Consider the following 18249-nt stretch of genomic DNA (forward strand, 5'->3'; position numbering starts at 1 on the left):
GCTTCTGGAAGGGGCAGCCTTATGTCGCTGTAGCAATTGAAACCATAATCTGTGCTCTAATGAGTATTTGTCCAGGGTTCACCACTGCAAATGGGAAAGTGTTAACCCAAAATCCCTGCAAGAAGTTGACAGGGAAAGGTTGGCTGGCTGGAGCTATACACAAGGGGTGAATTCTCCCATGATCAAAATTACTAGGTATTATTAGTCTGCATTTTATGTTCACATTTTAAAAGATACTAATTTTCTCTCTTTCTCTCCTTTTCTCCAAAGTACCACTATTTAGGACTGTAGATTCATAATTGCTCAGGAAAGTCATTGTCTGTATTCTCTTAATATGTCCATTATATTTAATTTATCCTCAAGCCTCTATTCAAATGCAATTTGTTAATACTTTTATTATAAAATGTTGTCTTTTCTGTGAAGCTAACTTTCATATTACATTTTCTCCTGAAAGAGAAATTCAAGTTCTCAACAAAGAATATTGCAAACCAGCAGTATGTGAAACCAGCAAGCTCAAAACATATTTTTTAAAAAATGAGGATTTGTTACATCTTCAAATTATTTATATTGTTTACTTGTAATAATTATCAGTAGTTGATTGAAAATCTGTTGTTATGAACTGAAAAAGCAGGTTTATGCTCTAAAAGACATGTAGGATTTCAACAATTCTTTCAACAGCAATCCCAGTTTTTTCACACTCAGCAACTCAACCTAACTGGTTTTCTCCACCACAATCAGCAGAGGAACAAAGGTTGTTTAATGGACTGGGATTTCAGAGGGAAAAACAAGGTTGCTGAAAATTTTCTAATCAATTCTACTGAATGAAATCAAGAGGAAAGAGTGAAGAAGCCTTCCTTGGAGCAGATCAGTGTGAACAGCGAGCTACAGATGTGCCAGGAGAGCTCCTGATGCAGCGAGATTGCCAACCTTGTCCAGACACAGCTGCTCCAGCCTCTACAGACAAGATCTGTTCAAGTGCCCAGACTTCTGCACATTTTCATAAATCAAACTAAACCCACACGGCCGGTGTTTTTCTTGCATTCTTATGCTTATAGGAGGCCAAGAACCAAGTAAGTTCATAATTAGTAAAAATCAAATTTAACTGTGGCTTCACCCCCAGAAAACATCCAATATTTTGTCCTGTCAAAGGTACAAAGTTGTATTGTGGCAAGTCAACTAAGAAAAATAACTGCAGCAAATTGAATAAACAAGTAAGAAAATATCTCATACAAACAAATAATTTGCTAAAACTACACCACCCCTTTGGATTGAATGTCTTCTGTGCTAGCACAGCATACAGCAGGTGGGAACAAAAAGTGAGCATGAACTGTTCACAGGGATTTTGGCAGCAGAGCCATGCTAGGGTCACACTGCCCCTCCATGCATGGCCAGTTGAAAACTCAGGAGAGCTTTTTCCTTTGGAGAGAGCCAGAGGAACAGACCAAAAGTGGAATCCTAACAGGTTGGCTGCAATGCCTGCTCATAGCCTGGGATGCTCTTTGCTCTTCTGCCTCCTCCACAAGGATGAGCCCCTGCAGGAACAGATACCCAGCAGCCCTGCACCCAGGGACAAATGCACACAACTCTCTCACTGTGCAGGTATCAGAGCTAAAGCAACATACACTTCCAGTATAAAATCCTGCTTTATGCTGTGTGGAAATGGATCATTGCTTCTCACCTGGAAGGATCTGCCAAGAGTTTCAGTAACTAGGAGGGAAAGAAATGAATGGGGAATCACCATGAGATGCTGTATTCTCATAGCTTTGAATGTGGCACCCCTTTGGTGTTAAGGGTGGTTAAAAATAGTGCAGGCTTTCACAGCAGAGTTGGCAGGAATCCATGAAGAAATAGCAGCGATACAGTTTCTGTGCAGCACTGATGCTCTGTGGCTCTGAGTTTCTGTGAAGAGTAACGTGAATCTGGAGCACCATCTTGCACATCACTGATTCACTTGGGTCTTAAACACAGAACCTGCTGGAATACATCAGGAACAAGAAGCTCTTTTCCTCCTGCTGCCCACGAGAAAATAGCACTGCCATCTGCATCTAGAGCAGCCCTTGGTGTGGACAGTGCCCACAGGTTTCACTGCTGCCCACCTCACAAGGGAGCAAATACACAAAGAGCACCTACTGAGGAAGAAAAATCTGGTGTAGTAAGAAAGTGGCTTTGGCTCATTTCTTTAACAAAAAAAGAGTTTAGCAAGAAGCACAGGCCAAACCCTTCAGGTCAGCAGTGCTGCAGAAGGCCCAGCTGTGCAGTGAGGTGCTCTTTGGGCACCCTAAACAGAGGGGCTCCTGCCACCCCTGGGTGGTGGCCCCAGAACTGGCCCCAGCTCCAAGGGCTGAGTCCCAACAGGTCTGGGAAAGGGAATCAAAGAAAATCTGTGGGTTTGCAAATCTGGGAAGGATGGATTTTGTTCCTGGCACCAAAAGACTCCTGTAGAAACATATAGCAGCATACCTGCAAGGTATGAGGGCAAGCAAGGTGACCAGGGAGGGGAAAATAAATGAGTGAGCTGTAGCAGCAGGGACTGGAGAACACCAGAAAGCATGCTCAGGGGGGAAAGAGGGATGCCAAGGAAAAGAACTGCCTGTCTGAGGCAGCTCTGGGTTTACAAAGACCACCTGAAGCTGAGCTGGCAGGTGCACAGGGATGAGATCAGCTCTTGACAGAAAGATGAGACATCGTACTTTGTGTATAATTCCAACTGCACTAACTTACGTCAGTATTGAATTTAATTTGAATAATGTTAACAGTCTCTCAAACCCTTCAGAAGAGAAGTAGTTTAATGTCTGCAACATACACTAATGCTGGAAGAAAAATGACATGCTATTGTGTGTTCAGACATCCATAGTATTTGCTATTTGTTTGGAGTTTTATGGACTTGGGAAGACAGATGGAAATTTTTTTTGTTAGAGCAATGCAAATGATAGCAACATTTCTGGATACCTTGTAGGGTGTCTCAGTGTGATAGCAAAGCCTCTAGATGAGAAATGTAAATTGAAATTAAGCTTTTCCACTGAAGAAACACAAACTAGATTGAGTATGTCTTAGGGAAAAAAAACCCAAAACCAATAAAACAGCAACTTTCGCAGCTGACTGAGGGCACACTTCACCACAACACTCTCTTAATGCAATGATCATGTTCCTGACCCCATAGAGGGAACCCTGAGCACCACACGTGCCACCACACCTGCCCAGGAGCTGCCATGCTGTGAGTGAGGGCAAGAGGTGTTTTATTATTGGTTATTTTAGTGCAAGGTGTGGACATTGTCAAGACAAAATTGTCCTTCACCCAGCTCTTCGTAAATCACATGGGACAAAAAAGCCTCAATCCCTTCGATTCTGGGGTGCAGCTGCTGGGGGGAGGTGGCTGCTCGGACTGGTGCAATGGGAAGCTGTGTCCTGTGCTCCTGAGTGATGCCCAGGCACCTCTGAGCTCCCTGTGTGACACACCTGTGTGACACACCTGTGTGACACACCTGTGTTCATAACTGTGTTCATACCTGTGTGACACACCTGTGTGACACACCTGTGTTCATAACTGTGTTCATACCTGTGTGACACACCTGTGAGACACACCTGTGTTCACATCTGTGTGACACACTTGTGTTCATACCTGTGTTCACACCTGACACAACTGTGTTCATACCTGTGTTCACATCTGTGTGACACACCTGTGTGATATACCTGTGTTCTGTGTTCACACCTGTCTGACACACCTGTCTGACACACCTATGTGACACACCTGTGTTCACACCTGTGTTCACACCTGTCTGACACACCTGTGTTCATACCTGTGTTCTGTGTTCATACCTATGTTCACACCTGTGTGACACACCTGTGTTCATACCTGTGTGACATACCTGTGTGACATACCTGTGTTCACACCTGTGTTCACCCACCCAGGCACGGCGCTGCAGCGAGAGATAAGCGGCGCCTGGTTACAACAGACCTCAGATTTTAAAAAATAAATAAATAATAAAATAAAATAAATAAAAGAAGTTCGAGTTCGTCCTCCTTGTTCGTGGGTTGTGAGCTCCCTCTTGTGGCTCTCTCAAAATTTCCAGCTGTTTACCAGCTCCCGGATGCTCCCTGAAGCCCGCTGGCCCCCACTGGGCTGGCACGACTGATTGCCCACACACCACCAGGATAGCCACCTTTCATCTCAGAAACTTGCTGCTTTACGTCTCAAGTTCTATTAAGACCTTAAATATAATAAATGTACCTTCTCTGTACACTCTCCAAGCCCACAGCAGCTCAAAAGAAAGGGTGCAGCTGCAGCATTGCCCTTGACCTGCCCTGCTGCACAGCACACAGGACCAGGGGAGCATGGAAACTCCTCTGCCAGCTCTCTTGGCTGCTGAGGTACTCTCACCTCCTGGATGCCCACAGGGGACCACTCATCTGCTGTCCTTCAAAATTCAGGTCGGTGGTAGCATCACTGAGCACAAGAGCCCTCCCTCATTTCTGGGTTGCCCCCAGGCTGGGCCAGTGGCCTTGCAGGGATCTCATCCCTCCCTGACCCATCCCACCTCTGAAATCAGTCCTAGAGCTGATCAGGAACGTTTGCATTACAGTACTGCCAGGCTCCATGTTTTCCCCAGTTATCCAGTTTTCTTTCTGAGGTCTCCAGTTAGGATACTTCTTTATAGTAACTTTTCAAGGAGAGGAAATAGAACTTTTTGAGATGGTTTCTCACCAGCTTATAACCAGGCTGAGCCTTGCTGTGCCTGTTTGGTGCTACCACAGCCATAAAGTGACCACTCAATGCATGTGCTGCAGGAACCCTGGTGCCTCAGCAGCTGCCCCAGTCCTGACCCCAGGAATCCCCTGCACAGCATCTCAGCCCACTGGCAGCATCTGACAGCAGCATATGCTTTTAAATTTACCGCAAAGGCTGCAGAAGGGTTTTAGGGACAAAGAAAGATACAAAAAAGCATGGTTGAAGGACAGGTAGCCCTATATTTTATTTTTACACAGGTGCATTTACCTCCAAAAGAAGTCAAAAGGAAGGCGTTGCAGCAAAAGAAAAAAAAACCCTTCACCAGGGATACTGCGACAGGATTTTTCTGTGGTTCAACTCAAACTAACTCCTGTCACACCACCTTCAGTTTAATTAAAATCAGCAAAGTTTCACCAGGAACGAGAGGGAAACAGAACTATGATATCTGTAAACCACCTTACAACACCTACTTCCAATAAAATTGATCAACATGGGGCATTTGAAAGTGAACAGATGTCAAGGCATTAAATACATATAAACAGCTCTGTGCTGAATGTTTGCCAGGTTAGAACCCCAATATCATGGAAAGGGTCCTCTCTTGAATGTACCCTTCTAGGAGCTGCTTCATATGAAGATGAGAGAGGTGTAAAATACAGAAGAGTGAAAATGCTGCAAGATATGCTGCAGAAATTAGCTCTTGTTTGACAAGTGATCATGTTTCTTTCACAAAAAACTAAATAAAAAAATTTTTCACACTGCAGTCTTCAGCTGAGTTTCTTCAAATGCTTGTTGGATGCCACTCCAAAAACATATAAGCCAGACAAGCAAGCCTTACAAAACATAGATATGTAATTCTTCATTCAGACACAGAACTATTGCTAAATAAGAAAAGATGGACGAGTGGTTGCAAAGAATGTGTGTCTTTCAAAGGGGAAGCTACCAGTCTGAGCAGCTCAGTACGTCTGAAATCATGGGAGCCGTACAAAAGTCTGAAAGTGCAGTTTCTGTGAAAACCTCTGATATTTTGCAACTAGAATATGATGTGCCCTTTTTTCCACATCCATCCTGACCACAAAGTGCACGTGACATGACTTTACGTGCATCATATGAGTTAAGGGCACATTAGCATTCTGAGACCTCTGCCTTGTGATGAAAAGAAGGAATCAAAACATTCAAGTTACACAAGAAAGAAAACTTATAAAACTGCCATCTCATGAATGTAATTTATTTGTTTGGAAAGACAAAGGATGAAACATTCCCACAGACTCACAAAGTCTCTGCAACCACAGGGCAGGGAAGCACATGAATATGCCAGGCAAGAAGTTTTCAATCCCTGGTGCCTCAGCTAACAAAGGGGAAGAAAACTTCTCAACCAATTGTGTTCTTCCCACTCTGAATTTCAGGAACCTATGAGAAACCCAGAGACATACTCGCAAGATTTCCTCTGACAGACAGGACATCTCAGATAGCCTGCAATCAGTTTTATCCACCAGTATGGAATATGATCACATTTTTCCATTTCAATTCATTACAGGGAAAGGACATTCAGTATTTATATATTTCTTGGTCTAACTGTTCCTGTGTAAGAGCTGAAGATGCCCTCACTCAATGTTTTATTTGCAAGCTCTTGAGAGGAGGAGATGTGAAGCTTGTAAGCAATGCCACAGCCTAAATATCCAGTAAAAGGGTGGTCCTCAGGCAGGTAATTGCACTGCCAAATACCACAGGTCCACATTTAGGAGCAGGATGCCAGCTGTGGGTGACTCATCTCTCATGGAACTGAAAAAATGAAGGATAAATTAATAGATAATAACTGTCACTGATGCCTAGATGATCACCACAGCCGAATGATTTTATGTCATTCTTCTCTTCCCTACTACAGCCCTGCTCTGAATAAGGGTGCAGCTCCACAAAGGGTCATGTTCTTCTTCAAATGTGGATTTAGAAAGTCAGAGCTGAAGCAAAGCTCCCCACGTAGCTGGATGTGTGTGTACAAGTCCTGAGTATCAGGACAGAGTATCACTAAAGAGGACATCTCAAAAGCTGGTCATTGATATGGAAATCAGTTTAAGTTTTGAGGAAACACCTCACAGAAGTAGCTCCTAATTTTTCAACCAGCCCAACAGAATTGCTTTCCACACCAGTAGAGAAACTGGTGGGACATGGTGGGAATGCCAACAGGGAACAGCTCTGAGCTGTGGTGTACCTGTAGCATTTGGGAGTCTCCGTCTGTAGACCCTGAATCGGTTTCAGTGAATTTGGAAAAGATTTCCAAGCTCATCGAGTCCATCCTGTGACTGAACACCACTATGTCAACCAGACCATGGCAATGAGTGCCACATCCAATCCTTAAACACCTGCAGGGGCAGTGATTCCACCACTTCCCTGGGCAGCCCATTCCAAGGGATGCCCTTTGTGGGAGGAAATGCCTCCTAATGCCTAACCTAGACCTCCCCTGGACTATGCCCTATTGTCCTGTCACTAGCTCTTGGGAAAAGAGGCCAACCCCATCTGGCTACAATCTCCTGTCAGGTTGTTTTAGAGAGTGGTAAGGTCCCCCTTGAGCCTTCTCCTCTCCAGGCTGAACATCCCCAGTTCCCTTGGCTGCTCCCCATAGGATTTGTGCTCCAGGCATTGTCTGACATGCACGTGCATGCAGGCAGAGGCTGTTTAACCTTCCTGGCTACCAAGAGCCCACCTTGGGCAAGGACATGCTCTGTGTCCCCATGCCACCAGTCCTGCCAGAGCTCATCCGCAAGTAAGTGCTCAATGCTCTTTGGTAAAGCTGGAATGGCATGGGGTTGGGCAGGGGGGGCACTGTGCTGACAGCAGAGAGGGGAGCCTGATAGGACACAGGAAACGTGCCACCAAGCTGCTCCCACCCATAACTGAACACCCAAACTGGCACATATGTACCTATGTCTCTTGAGATAATGTGATTGCAGAAGAACCTATCTGAACACAGCATACAGACCCTAAGGACTTGAGAAAATGGTTTGTAAATCCAAATAATCTAGAAATACTTCTATATTTTTAAAATTAATCTCTTTTGCCTCATCTTCTTTCAAAAACTCTGGTTACCAGAAACAGGCAAAATTAAGTTTAATGAAAAGTGACCTCACTAACAGGAGGATCCACCATGGTCATGGCTATGACTGGGTCACCTCTTGCCCCGGGTAGCAATAATTCCTTCCAGAAAACTATTTTTTGCAGGTAGATTTTTTAAGGAAGAGATTGTTTCAAAGAAGAAGGGAGTCAAATGCTGCATCTGTTAGGGATGAGTTGTAGAGTGAGCAAAGGCAGCACAGAGGGATTCTTCTTTCAGTCAACTGGCAGGAATACATAGCCAAGATGTGGGTTACTCTCTTCTCAGCAGAGCAGCAAGTTCAGACCAGGCCTGCTACGTCCTGGATAAGTTTTCTAACTGCTCAACCAGCAGATAAAAGGGCTGTCATCTCCTTTTCTGCTCTTCTGACAATCTAGCCCTGCTTTTGCGCTTTGCTTTTTTCCTCATTTCCTACCTCTCCCCAAAATTGCCTCATTTCACACAAAGCACAGTTTTCTGTGCTTCATACTATTAAGTAAACTAGAAAAATAAGTACTTTTTGGTTGAGATTGATTTTTTCTTTTTTTTTCTGCCAGACAGCCAAACCAAAAAGTCAATTGTTAGCACAGTCATAACAGGGACAGCAGTCTGCACTCAGCATTGTCGGTTGGAAAGCTGAGCAGGCCAATACCACATCCCCAAATTCAATTCCCGCTTCCAAATTTGGTGAAAGAAGAGATCCATAATGATAGGGAACCCTGCATCCACAGACCTGTAAAAATCCTGCTGCCTCTAAATTTGATCTCAGCTTCACAGCTCAGGTCCCAGTTGAGTGCATGCCCACATTTGCTGCATGAACTTTTGCTCCCTCCCCAACTTGATTAAGAGCAAAGAAAGTAACAGATGGATCCATGCTGTTCCTTTGTAGCCGGGAGATTAATGTTTGCATTGCATCAGGCTGCTCGCAGCACACCAGGGAACGCCATCCTTGTCCCTGCCCCTGGCACCTGCACCCGCTGCCTCCAATCCGTGCCCCAGGCAGACGGGCTATGTAAGGGAATGCAGGCACTGTTTTCTTTGGGCTTTAAATATCCCAACGCTTCGGAAGCGTGACACGGTGTGAGAAACAGCCGTGCCTCGAATAGCGAGCGTGGCTGCGCTGTGCCGCTCACCCATGGCAGCTCACGCTCTGCTGTGCCTCACTCTGCTGAAAGGCTGTCACCAGCATGGCCTAACGAAGGGCACAAGTGAGTAAATAAACACAGGGGCCTTCTCCAGCCTGCTGAACCTGTGGGTAATATCAACACGAAGCCAGGATGTGTTCCACATCTGCACCAGTAGAGCTAGGGGTCAGTTTCTGCCACTTGTCAAGGAAAAAACAAAGCGATTCAGCCCAGCTCTGTGTTTGGCACAGGTACCCTCAGGCAAAAGCTCAACCCCACAGCAGACAGGAGCTGTGCCTTCAGATTCTGTGGTCGGGGTGTGACAAAGCCATGGCACAATATCAGTGGTGATGAAAAGAGGTGGTTTTGTCTGTGCTATCAGGATTAGATGCTGTGGGTGCCAAGTTGCGGGAGCATGCAAAGCCTCTCGCCCTGGCCCTCTGGGATCCAGGCTCAATAGGACTTTGAGCCACTTACAACTTAAAAATTGAGACAAAAAACTAAAGACAAACTGAAGCCCATATTTACTCAGAAGGTTGCGTTGTTCCCTGTCACTTTCACTGATTTCCCAACAGTTAGAGCTTCCCATTCCCAGAGCAAAAGTCACTGTTTCCCCCTGGGTATTATGACAGGGTTTTCATGCCATGTCCTGGATCTCCAGCTGATTAAAGAAAAATGCATTCAGAGCCAGGCCAGTCATGATGGGCTGGGAGACTGAACACTGGGGTGACACCAGGGTGGCTCCAGGGAGGGCATTGAGTGGGCTCAAGGGGTGCAAGGCTTGAAGAAGGGTTTACCACAAACACCTATTTAATCTGTTCTCTGTGACAGAGGACAGACTTTACATGGTTTACTGAGAAATCTGTGAATATTAAACCCCTCTATCAGGACATCTATCCTACTGTATTTTTTGCAGCTATTTAAAAACAGTGCTTTCAAATCAGTTTCACCATAGACTCAAAAAAAGCCTAAAACAAAATTGAAAACCAAAAACCAGCCATATGCCTACTTGACCTAGGATACATAAACCTGTTGTTCAGTCCAGAGGAGGGATTACAGCATTACTTTTTAGTAAGTTGCTTTTCATATGGAAATTTCTTTTCACAGTAAAGCTCTGTATTTAATGGCATCAACATAAAAAACATCCCTATTTTTAGTTCCCTGATCGTGGACATATAGATTTTTATAGTGTCTGCAAGCATACATTAACGTTAATTTCCCCATTCTCCTTTGTACTTTGTTAATGTCACAATCTGCTGTAAAACCTTGCCAAGTTTCTTAACTGTCATGTTAATTTTGAGACCCAGTCTGCACTCTCTGACATTTCAGGACAGAACATGGCAGTAAAAATAGATTAAAACAGCTTATAAGTATTATAAAATCTAGAACTTTACAGATGGTGGAATTACATCTCCTGAATGGAAATTTTAGCAACTCAGAACACAATAATATTAGAATAGCCTATTGATTTCTAAGACAAATATTTTCAGAAGTAATGTAATGGTCTGAATAGTGGGCAAAGCCCACAAAAATGTAGGAAAGTTGAATGGTTTTTTTTCTTCCTTTTTTAAAGCATCACTGTGAATGTGCATATCGTGTTGGTGCTAGTATTAAGTTTCAAAGCTTTTCTGTGCCATATAAATAAAGGACATAATAAGATCTTGATTTTATTCATGGTTAGTTCAAAGTTCACATAAATTATTTCACACAGGGGATTTGTCTGAGGGTTTTGGCATTATAGAAATGCATTAATGTACTTTAGATATTAAATGACAATGCCACATGGTTAGAAATTTGCACGAATGAACAGGAAATTAGACACTGTTTCTTTTTTTTTTTTAAACTGATTGCTAAAGAATGCGTTGTTTGAACACGGACTATCCATTTCAAAGGGAAGCTTTTGCTGATTTCAGGAAGTTTAAAATCAGCTAATCAGAAAGTAATACAAAGTTAGAGTTAAATATTTTTTTTTAAAGGAAACTGTTTCTTTAAAAAAAAATCTTTTCCCCTTTTCTTTAAGGAGTACTTATTATTTCCATCATCCTTGTTGAGTTGTTGATGAATAGCTCACATCGTTTGCCAAGCTCCACCCTCTCTCTTTTTTCTAAACCCTTTACTCATTATTTGCTCAGTCTTTTTCCCACAGCCTAGACAGCCTGTCAAGGCAGCTTAAATAAAACACTGTATTAACTTTAGGAAATGGCATTCAGTTCCCAATTGATCTCCTAATACTTTATGTTGAAATGATAATTGGTACAGTCTTCATTGAAAAAAAAGAGAGAAAAACTACTTTTCAGTCACCACAAGGTATTATCTTAGCTAATGTATTCACAACCAAACAGATACATTTTTAAAATCTCCCCATCTGCTGGAGACTGCAGTTCACAATTCTTTTCAGCTGACATAATCCAGATTGATTCGTTCAGCAGATAAAATTCAGGCCACTTCTGCCCTTTATAGGAGCAACATAATACCAGTCTTTATTCAGTAACAATGTAACATAATGGGATCGGAATGTGCAAAATGACTGTTCTTAAATTACTGTGACACACAAGGGTCCAACACAAGCTGTGGTTTAATGTAAAAAATCATTAGGCACAGATTACTAAAGTGGTCCTGCATTAACAAGGTCAAACCGAGACGGTTTATGATATTTTTCACAAAGAAAAAAAAAAAAAAAGTTTGCTAATATCTAGATTATAAATGTATTTTTAAGAGAGGGAAAGTCTGCAGGTTTTTGAGGTTTTTTTTCCCATGAAGAAAGCGCTGTTTATTCAATAATGAGTGCAACAGTTAAGGATTCTATAAAGACCTTTTCCGCAGAGCCAAGTTAATCTATTACACACTGAAGCGCACACACAAAAAATCTAAATATCAAAAGGTTGTCAAGAGAGTTGCCAGAAACGAATATTTTTGTGCACTGCTATATCAAACAAATTTTGAAGACAGTAGGCTTATTATTAACCCATTATAGTGCTTTTCTTTTGATGTAGCCAGACACCACTAGAAGGAATTTAGCAAGGTTCCACTCCACTGCAGGGGTTTTACATCTTTGTAAATCATCAATACTTAACAATACATCTCTCACAAACTCACCCATCAAACTATCTGCACCAAAATATCCAAAGTGAAGGACATGGTAAATTCTGTCCTTAACAGATAGGTCCTTGCACCTTGAGATTCTGATGACCATCTAAGATAATTTAATATGTGAATTTTCTTTGTATAGCTATTTCTTCCTACCTAATACAATGAGAATTCTGGTAAGTAAGAAATGCACAATACATCACATGTTGAAATAAAGGACTAAATAAACTACTATTTCCCAACCCATCACTAACTCTGCTGGTGTTTTCCTCTTGCCTTTCGTTTGGAGGCTAATGGTGAATGAAACTCAGCATTGCAGACAGGAGCTCAGCCTGCTTGTGCAAGGCAGCCAGTTTTGGCTCTTAATGGAAGTTAACCCAAAAGCATCATAGCTCAGCTCCTGGAAGGAAAGGTGGCATTTAAAAGAAAAGAATAAACCATTTCTACCCTGGTTTGTATCTGAAGCTCCAGATCAGATGCCCCTCATGGGAACAGAAGGGTTAAATTCCCCACATTCCATTGTCCCATTTTGACTTGTAAGCAGTGAAAGTAGAGTTTTGCTGCCCCTTACTACGTTGCTAAACTGCTAGAGCTGGGCAACTGTTGGAATCAGAGGCTTCAATTTAAGCTCCAAGTCATTTGTGCTGTGCTCATTTGTGTACAAGCAACAGCTGCATTTTAAACACATGTCCATGGAAAAGGAGAGGCTCATTTGCATGACACATCCTCATGTGCCCATTGCAGACACCTACAGAAACAGCCTCCAGAAGCTAGAGGATGGCACCGAGCAGACTAAAGGACAGCTGGGAAAGAATGCATTGATTCAGAAATTCAATGTCAACACGTCTGGCTTCTCCATAAAGGTGGGCAGTGGTCACACCCTGACCGTGCTGAGGACAGCCTTCCACTGGCACAGCACCAGTGTCCACTACAATAAAATCAAAAACTGCTCTCGTGAAACACTTTCATTTGAATTCCCACCGTCTGTGTCATTTTCCAACAAAACACTGAAATATTTCCCAGTCAACTCCATCCAAAGTAGGGTGAAAAGTGAATTTGTTAAAGTTCATAGTCAGACCATAAAAAAAGCCTGTGTCTTCTGAATAAGAAATGCATTTAAAGGACACCTGTTTTGCTAAGGTGAAATTCATAAACAAAAAAGATTGTAGTTTTTAAAAGTAATGAAAACTAAATGCATCCCTCCAACAGTCTTGGAAACTCATTACAGTCAAATATTTACATATTCTAGTGAACTTAGGATGTCAATTTTGACTGCACAAATCCAATAACTGAAACATATGGCCTTGAATCCTGCAATCAATACAAACCTTTTAGAGTCCAAGCTTCAAAAAGTTATATCAAATATATATTCGATGAGAAGAAGGTTAATTGACTAATTGATTACTCAGTTACAATTAAGTGCTCTTCAGATATCTTTGGGAAATACCGGGATATAATAGTGATAGATATTTATTTGTTTATCAGCTCCCTGATTTATAGCTATAATTTATTTTTTATTTCCTAAGTCAATTTTTACATTTATGTATTTTAACAATATAGTCCCTGGTGAGAATCAATATACATATTTTTTTCACCACAGGACTATCAAAAGTTAGCCTAGAAATCCATATCTACCAATTCAGCCAATTTCAGTGCAGATTTCAGCCTGATAAATACCTTGCTAAAATATTCAGACTGTCTCCAGATGGCAGTTATGGAGAGGGAACATGAAATATTTGTAGCAATAAAGGTTAACCAATACTAACCGGGCTGATAAACCCTGAACTTAACAACAGTTAAGAGAAAAGATGGCTCTTGGAAAAAAAAAATGGTTGAGTGTGTTGTTTGCATATTTTAACTAAGTACCATTTCTTATCAAAGTACAAACACATTCATAAAAGTCCCACCCCTATAGCAACAGCCAAGAGGATCTTTGGATCTCTGGGGCATTTTAAAATCGACTACATGATAAATCAGATAGAATCAGAGTCGTCTGCACAGAGGAGTACTGTTAACTCTTTAGTAGTATTAACATTATTCAAAATTTATGCAGCAATAGCACCCATGTTCTCAGTAAGGAGGAGAACATGTATCACACACTGCAAACACATTTACAGATACATAAAAACACATACAAGAGGCCCATCATCTGATGAGCTAAATAAAGCTGGGTAAGATTCATTAAAACTTGTTAAATTCCTCTGGAGATGGTCAAATAAATTACAAAAACCTCACTGCTAGATGTGAAGGCTTTCAACTCTGTCCTGCATTCACCTCCAAACATGAGGTTAGCTACCATAAAACACTGCTTAAATGGCCACAGACACAGGCCTCCTATCTTTGAGGGCAGAACTCCAGATTAACTTCAAAATTTGATGGCAATTCTATACACGGTGTATAATAAAGAAAGGTACCACATTGCTGAGACAGTATTTTTGATTGGTGCCTCAGATTACAGCATGCAGTGATAAGTATGAGGAAAATAATTTCACATTCTCACTGAACAATAAAATCTTATTGTGGTGACTGTCCTGTAATTACAAATGTCCAGAAAGGGATGTGTTTCAGGGGAGATAACTTGAGTGAATCATGAGGAAGACTGAAAAAGAAAAATTCACACTTTCCTTTTCTTAGTGTAAGTAACCTTCAATATGCTCAAAACCTGGTAGGAGTTGTCTTTCCTGAGAAAGTGGGCTTACAACTAGATCAGTGCAAGCTTCAAGTACCTCCACTGGATTCTCCCTTCTCTCTCCTCTGCCTAACAGCAGCAATGCCTGACATGGTAGAGGATGTGCTGGGCTCCAGAGCACTAAAATCTCATTAAATCTCCTCCTTGACTTTAAATTCACATTTCAGGACTGAAATCCATCACACACACAGAATCACAAGATTGGAAGAGCCCTCCAAGATCATCAAGTCCAACCCAGCCCTAACAGCTCAACTAGACCATGGCAGCAAGGGCCACATCCAGTCTTTTCTTAAACACACCCAGGGATGGTGACTCCACCACCTCCCTGGGCAGACCGTTCCAGTACTTTATCCTCTTTATGTAAAACAACTTTGTCTTAATATCCAACATCTATTTCCCTTGGCACAGCTTAAGACTGTGTCCTCTGGTTCTGCCAGTGCTGCCTGGAGAAAGAGATCAACCCCACCTGACCACAAAAACCTTCCAGGGAGCTGTAAAGAGTGATAAGGTCACCCCTGAGTCTCCTTTTCTCCAGGCTGAACAACCCCAGCTCCCTCAGCCGTTCCTCACAGGGTTTGTGTTCCAGACCCCTCACAGGGTTTGTGTTCCAGCACTCACAGGGTTTGTGTTCCAGACCCCTCACAGGGTTTGTGTTCCAGACCCCTCACAGGGTTTGTGTTCCAGCACTCACAGGGTTTGTGTTCCAGCACTCACAGGGTTTGTGTTCCCTCACAGGTTTGTGTTCCAGACCCCTCACAGGTTTGTGTTCCCAGCCCCTCCCCAGCCTCGTTGCCTCCTCTGGACACACTCAAGCATCTCAAGGTCCTTCCTAAACTGAGGGGACAGAACTGGACACAGCACTCGAGGTGTGGCCTCACCAGTGCTGAGTACAGGGGCACAGTGACCTCCCTGCTCCTGCTGGCCACAGCATTCCTGACACAGGCCAGGGGCCATTGGCCCTCTTGGCCACCAGGGCACACTGCTGGCTCATGTCCAGCCTGCTGTCCATCAGTGCCCCCAGGTCCCTTTCTGCCTGGGCACTGTCCAGCCACTCTGTCCCAGCCTATAGCACTGCAGGGGGTTATGGAGGCCAAAATGCAGGACTCGAAACTTGGGCTTATTAAACTTCATCCCATTGGACTCTGCCCATCCATCCAGCCATTCCAGGTCTCTCTGCAGAGCCCTCCTGCCTTCCAGCAGATGGACACACGCTCCCAGCTCAGTGTCATCTGCAAACATACTAATGAAGGACTCAATTTCCTCATTCATGCCGTCACCCAAAATATTGAACAGATCTGGCCCCAGCACAAACTACTAAGGGACAGCACTGGTGACTGGCTGCCAGCTGGGTGCAGCACTGTTCACCACCACTCTCTGGGCTTGGCTACCCAGATCCACTAAATTGTTCTTCTGGTCTTCCACCCTAGTGCAGCCCAAGCAAGGCAGAGTTAGATCCTCCAAGGCTTGTGAAGTTAGTGTGGATTTTCATTGGTATGACTGAGAACAGAATGAGGCCTTACAAGGATATTATTTTTTATCATAAGCTTTCAAAACACAACATGGACACCAGGCGTAAAACAAACCCTCTTTACACACTGCACTTCACCGTGTGTCAGGGGTGATGTGCGCTTTATGCTGGGCCTCCTAACGAGATGACAGGCATCTCTGTCCAGTGACAAAGCCACATGACAGCGAGGTGTCACAGCCAGGGAGTGCAGATGTATCACTGCTCTGCCACTCACAGGCAATGACATCCTTTGAATCCCAAGAGACACCATCGAGGGCGAGCCAGCCTCGGTGCGCCGGGCGTACGCACAGTGGTATTGACAACAATTCCGTGTACATCCGTTGTGGGGGAGCACTCAGGTCTAAAGACATCAGTTTTCAGATTTCTCACATGAGATAATGCCGACAGATGAAGGATTGCCGTGAATAAAAAAGATTTTAAAAGGAAGTCAATATTCTATATTTATGTTCAAGGCTTCAAATTTACCTAAAAAATTCTGTGTTTTTTTAAAAAATGTTCCATATTCACATCCTACGGAGAGAATTATTCAGAAAGACACATCATTAAAATTCTTTACAAAGGAATTTATCATATAAAATAAGAACATTTTATATTAATTAGTCCTGATTTGAAAGGCCATAAATTAGCTTTCTTTTGAGTATGACCAAAGATAACATTATAAGCTAAGTCCTGGGGGACATCACAACACTAACATTATCTACCTCATTTCTGAAGCAGGTCACATACTTTTGTGTCTAATTTTACTTAAATACCCTCCAATATTTTCCAGACTTTATGGAAGTTTATAGAACATTTCACAAAGTCAGGACCACTAAAATAATTTTTTAAAAATCACAAAAAAAGCAGAGAGACAAACTCACTGCATTTCACAGGTCGTGGCACACTCATCACCACACCGATGTTATTCATAGCCACTGGTCTCACGTAAGTAGGTCGTTGGACCTACTTGCCCTTTTCAGTGATCCTGAAATATGGTGGCATACTTGAAAAGCCATAGAAATGTGGGGCTCTCCGGATAAATCATCCCAGGATCAGCTGCTGGCTCTTGCATTCAGATTCAGGGAAGTGACAGCTGAGTCCTATTAGTAGAGGTGGGGAGCAGGGAGCAGGGGTCGAGGGGGCAATTAGCTCCTGCTGTCCCTTGAAAGGGATTCTCCCTTTGCTGGCAGAACAAGGAAAGGTTGAGGTGGAGACAAACCCTTAAGCAAATGCCTGGAAACGGCAGCACCCTTTTGTGAGAGGAGTGTTTGGGTTGGAGAGAAAGACAAAGCAGGAGAATGGAGGAGGCTGGGAGCTCACCCAGGAAGGCAGTTAAGACTGACTTTCTGCAAAGGTGGAGAAATCCCTCCTTCTCCTTCCTCCTGTCCAAGTCAAAGGGGAGAGAGGAAAGGAAAAAAAAAGAGAGAGAGAGAAAGAAAGCAAATAAGAAGACTTCTTATGCTACACTGCTCCCTTCCAGGAGCCACAGACCTTGAACCTACTCTGTCAAGCAAGCCACCAGCGGGTGGGAAGGTGCCTTGGGCCACATGCTCTTAACTTCAGTGCTCTTTCTCCAAACCACCAGGGCAGAGAAACAGGTACCTGGGTGTAACTGATACCAGCTACCTGGGCACCACTGATTTAGGGGCAGGAGCATAGTTGATGTTAGCTAAAATCTCAGCCTATGTGATTTCATCATACCTGCTCTTAACTACATAGAGCCCTCTCACCTCTGATGTAATCTCTTGCCCAATGCCTAATAAAACACAAAAGACTGGTTTAACTTTGGAGGGGGGGGGAATAATGCAGAATTCTTTCTCCAGAAAAAAAAATCTCAGTATCTCAAGATAGCAACAAAAAGTCGACCATTAGGCATCCAAGGTTTGAAAAAAAAAATAGAAAGAAAAAAAGACTTAAGCTATCAAAACCTTTTCAGCTGCATGAATTGTGTATGTTAAGAGGCCTGGAAACTGCTTCATGTGCTTCACCTCCTGCTGAGCAGTTTTTGTGCTGACAGGACTGAAGATAGGT

At 43.0% G+C, this 18249-nt stretch overlaps 1 protein-coding gene across 16 annotated transcripts in view; it reads right to left on the reverse strand.

Annotated features, from left to right (window-relative positions):
* The window catches only part of ZNF536 (zinc finger protein 536), a 348301-nt gene that overhangs the window by 31756 nt on the left and 298296 nt on the right, over positions 1-18249 (reverse strand). The window lies entirely within an intron of this gene.

This window comes from Catharus ustulatus, chromosome 11 (assembly GCF_009819885.2).
Source record: "Catharus ustulatus isolate bCatUst1 chromosome 11, bCatUst1.pri.v2, whole genome shotgun sequence".
In the NCBI taxonomy this organism is placed as follows: Eukaryota; Metazoa; Chordata; class Aves; order Passeriformes; family Turdidae; genus Catharus; species Catharus ustulatus.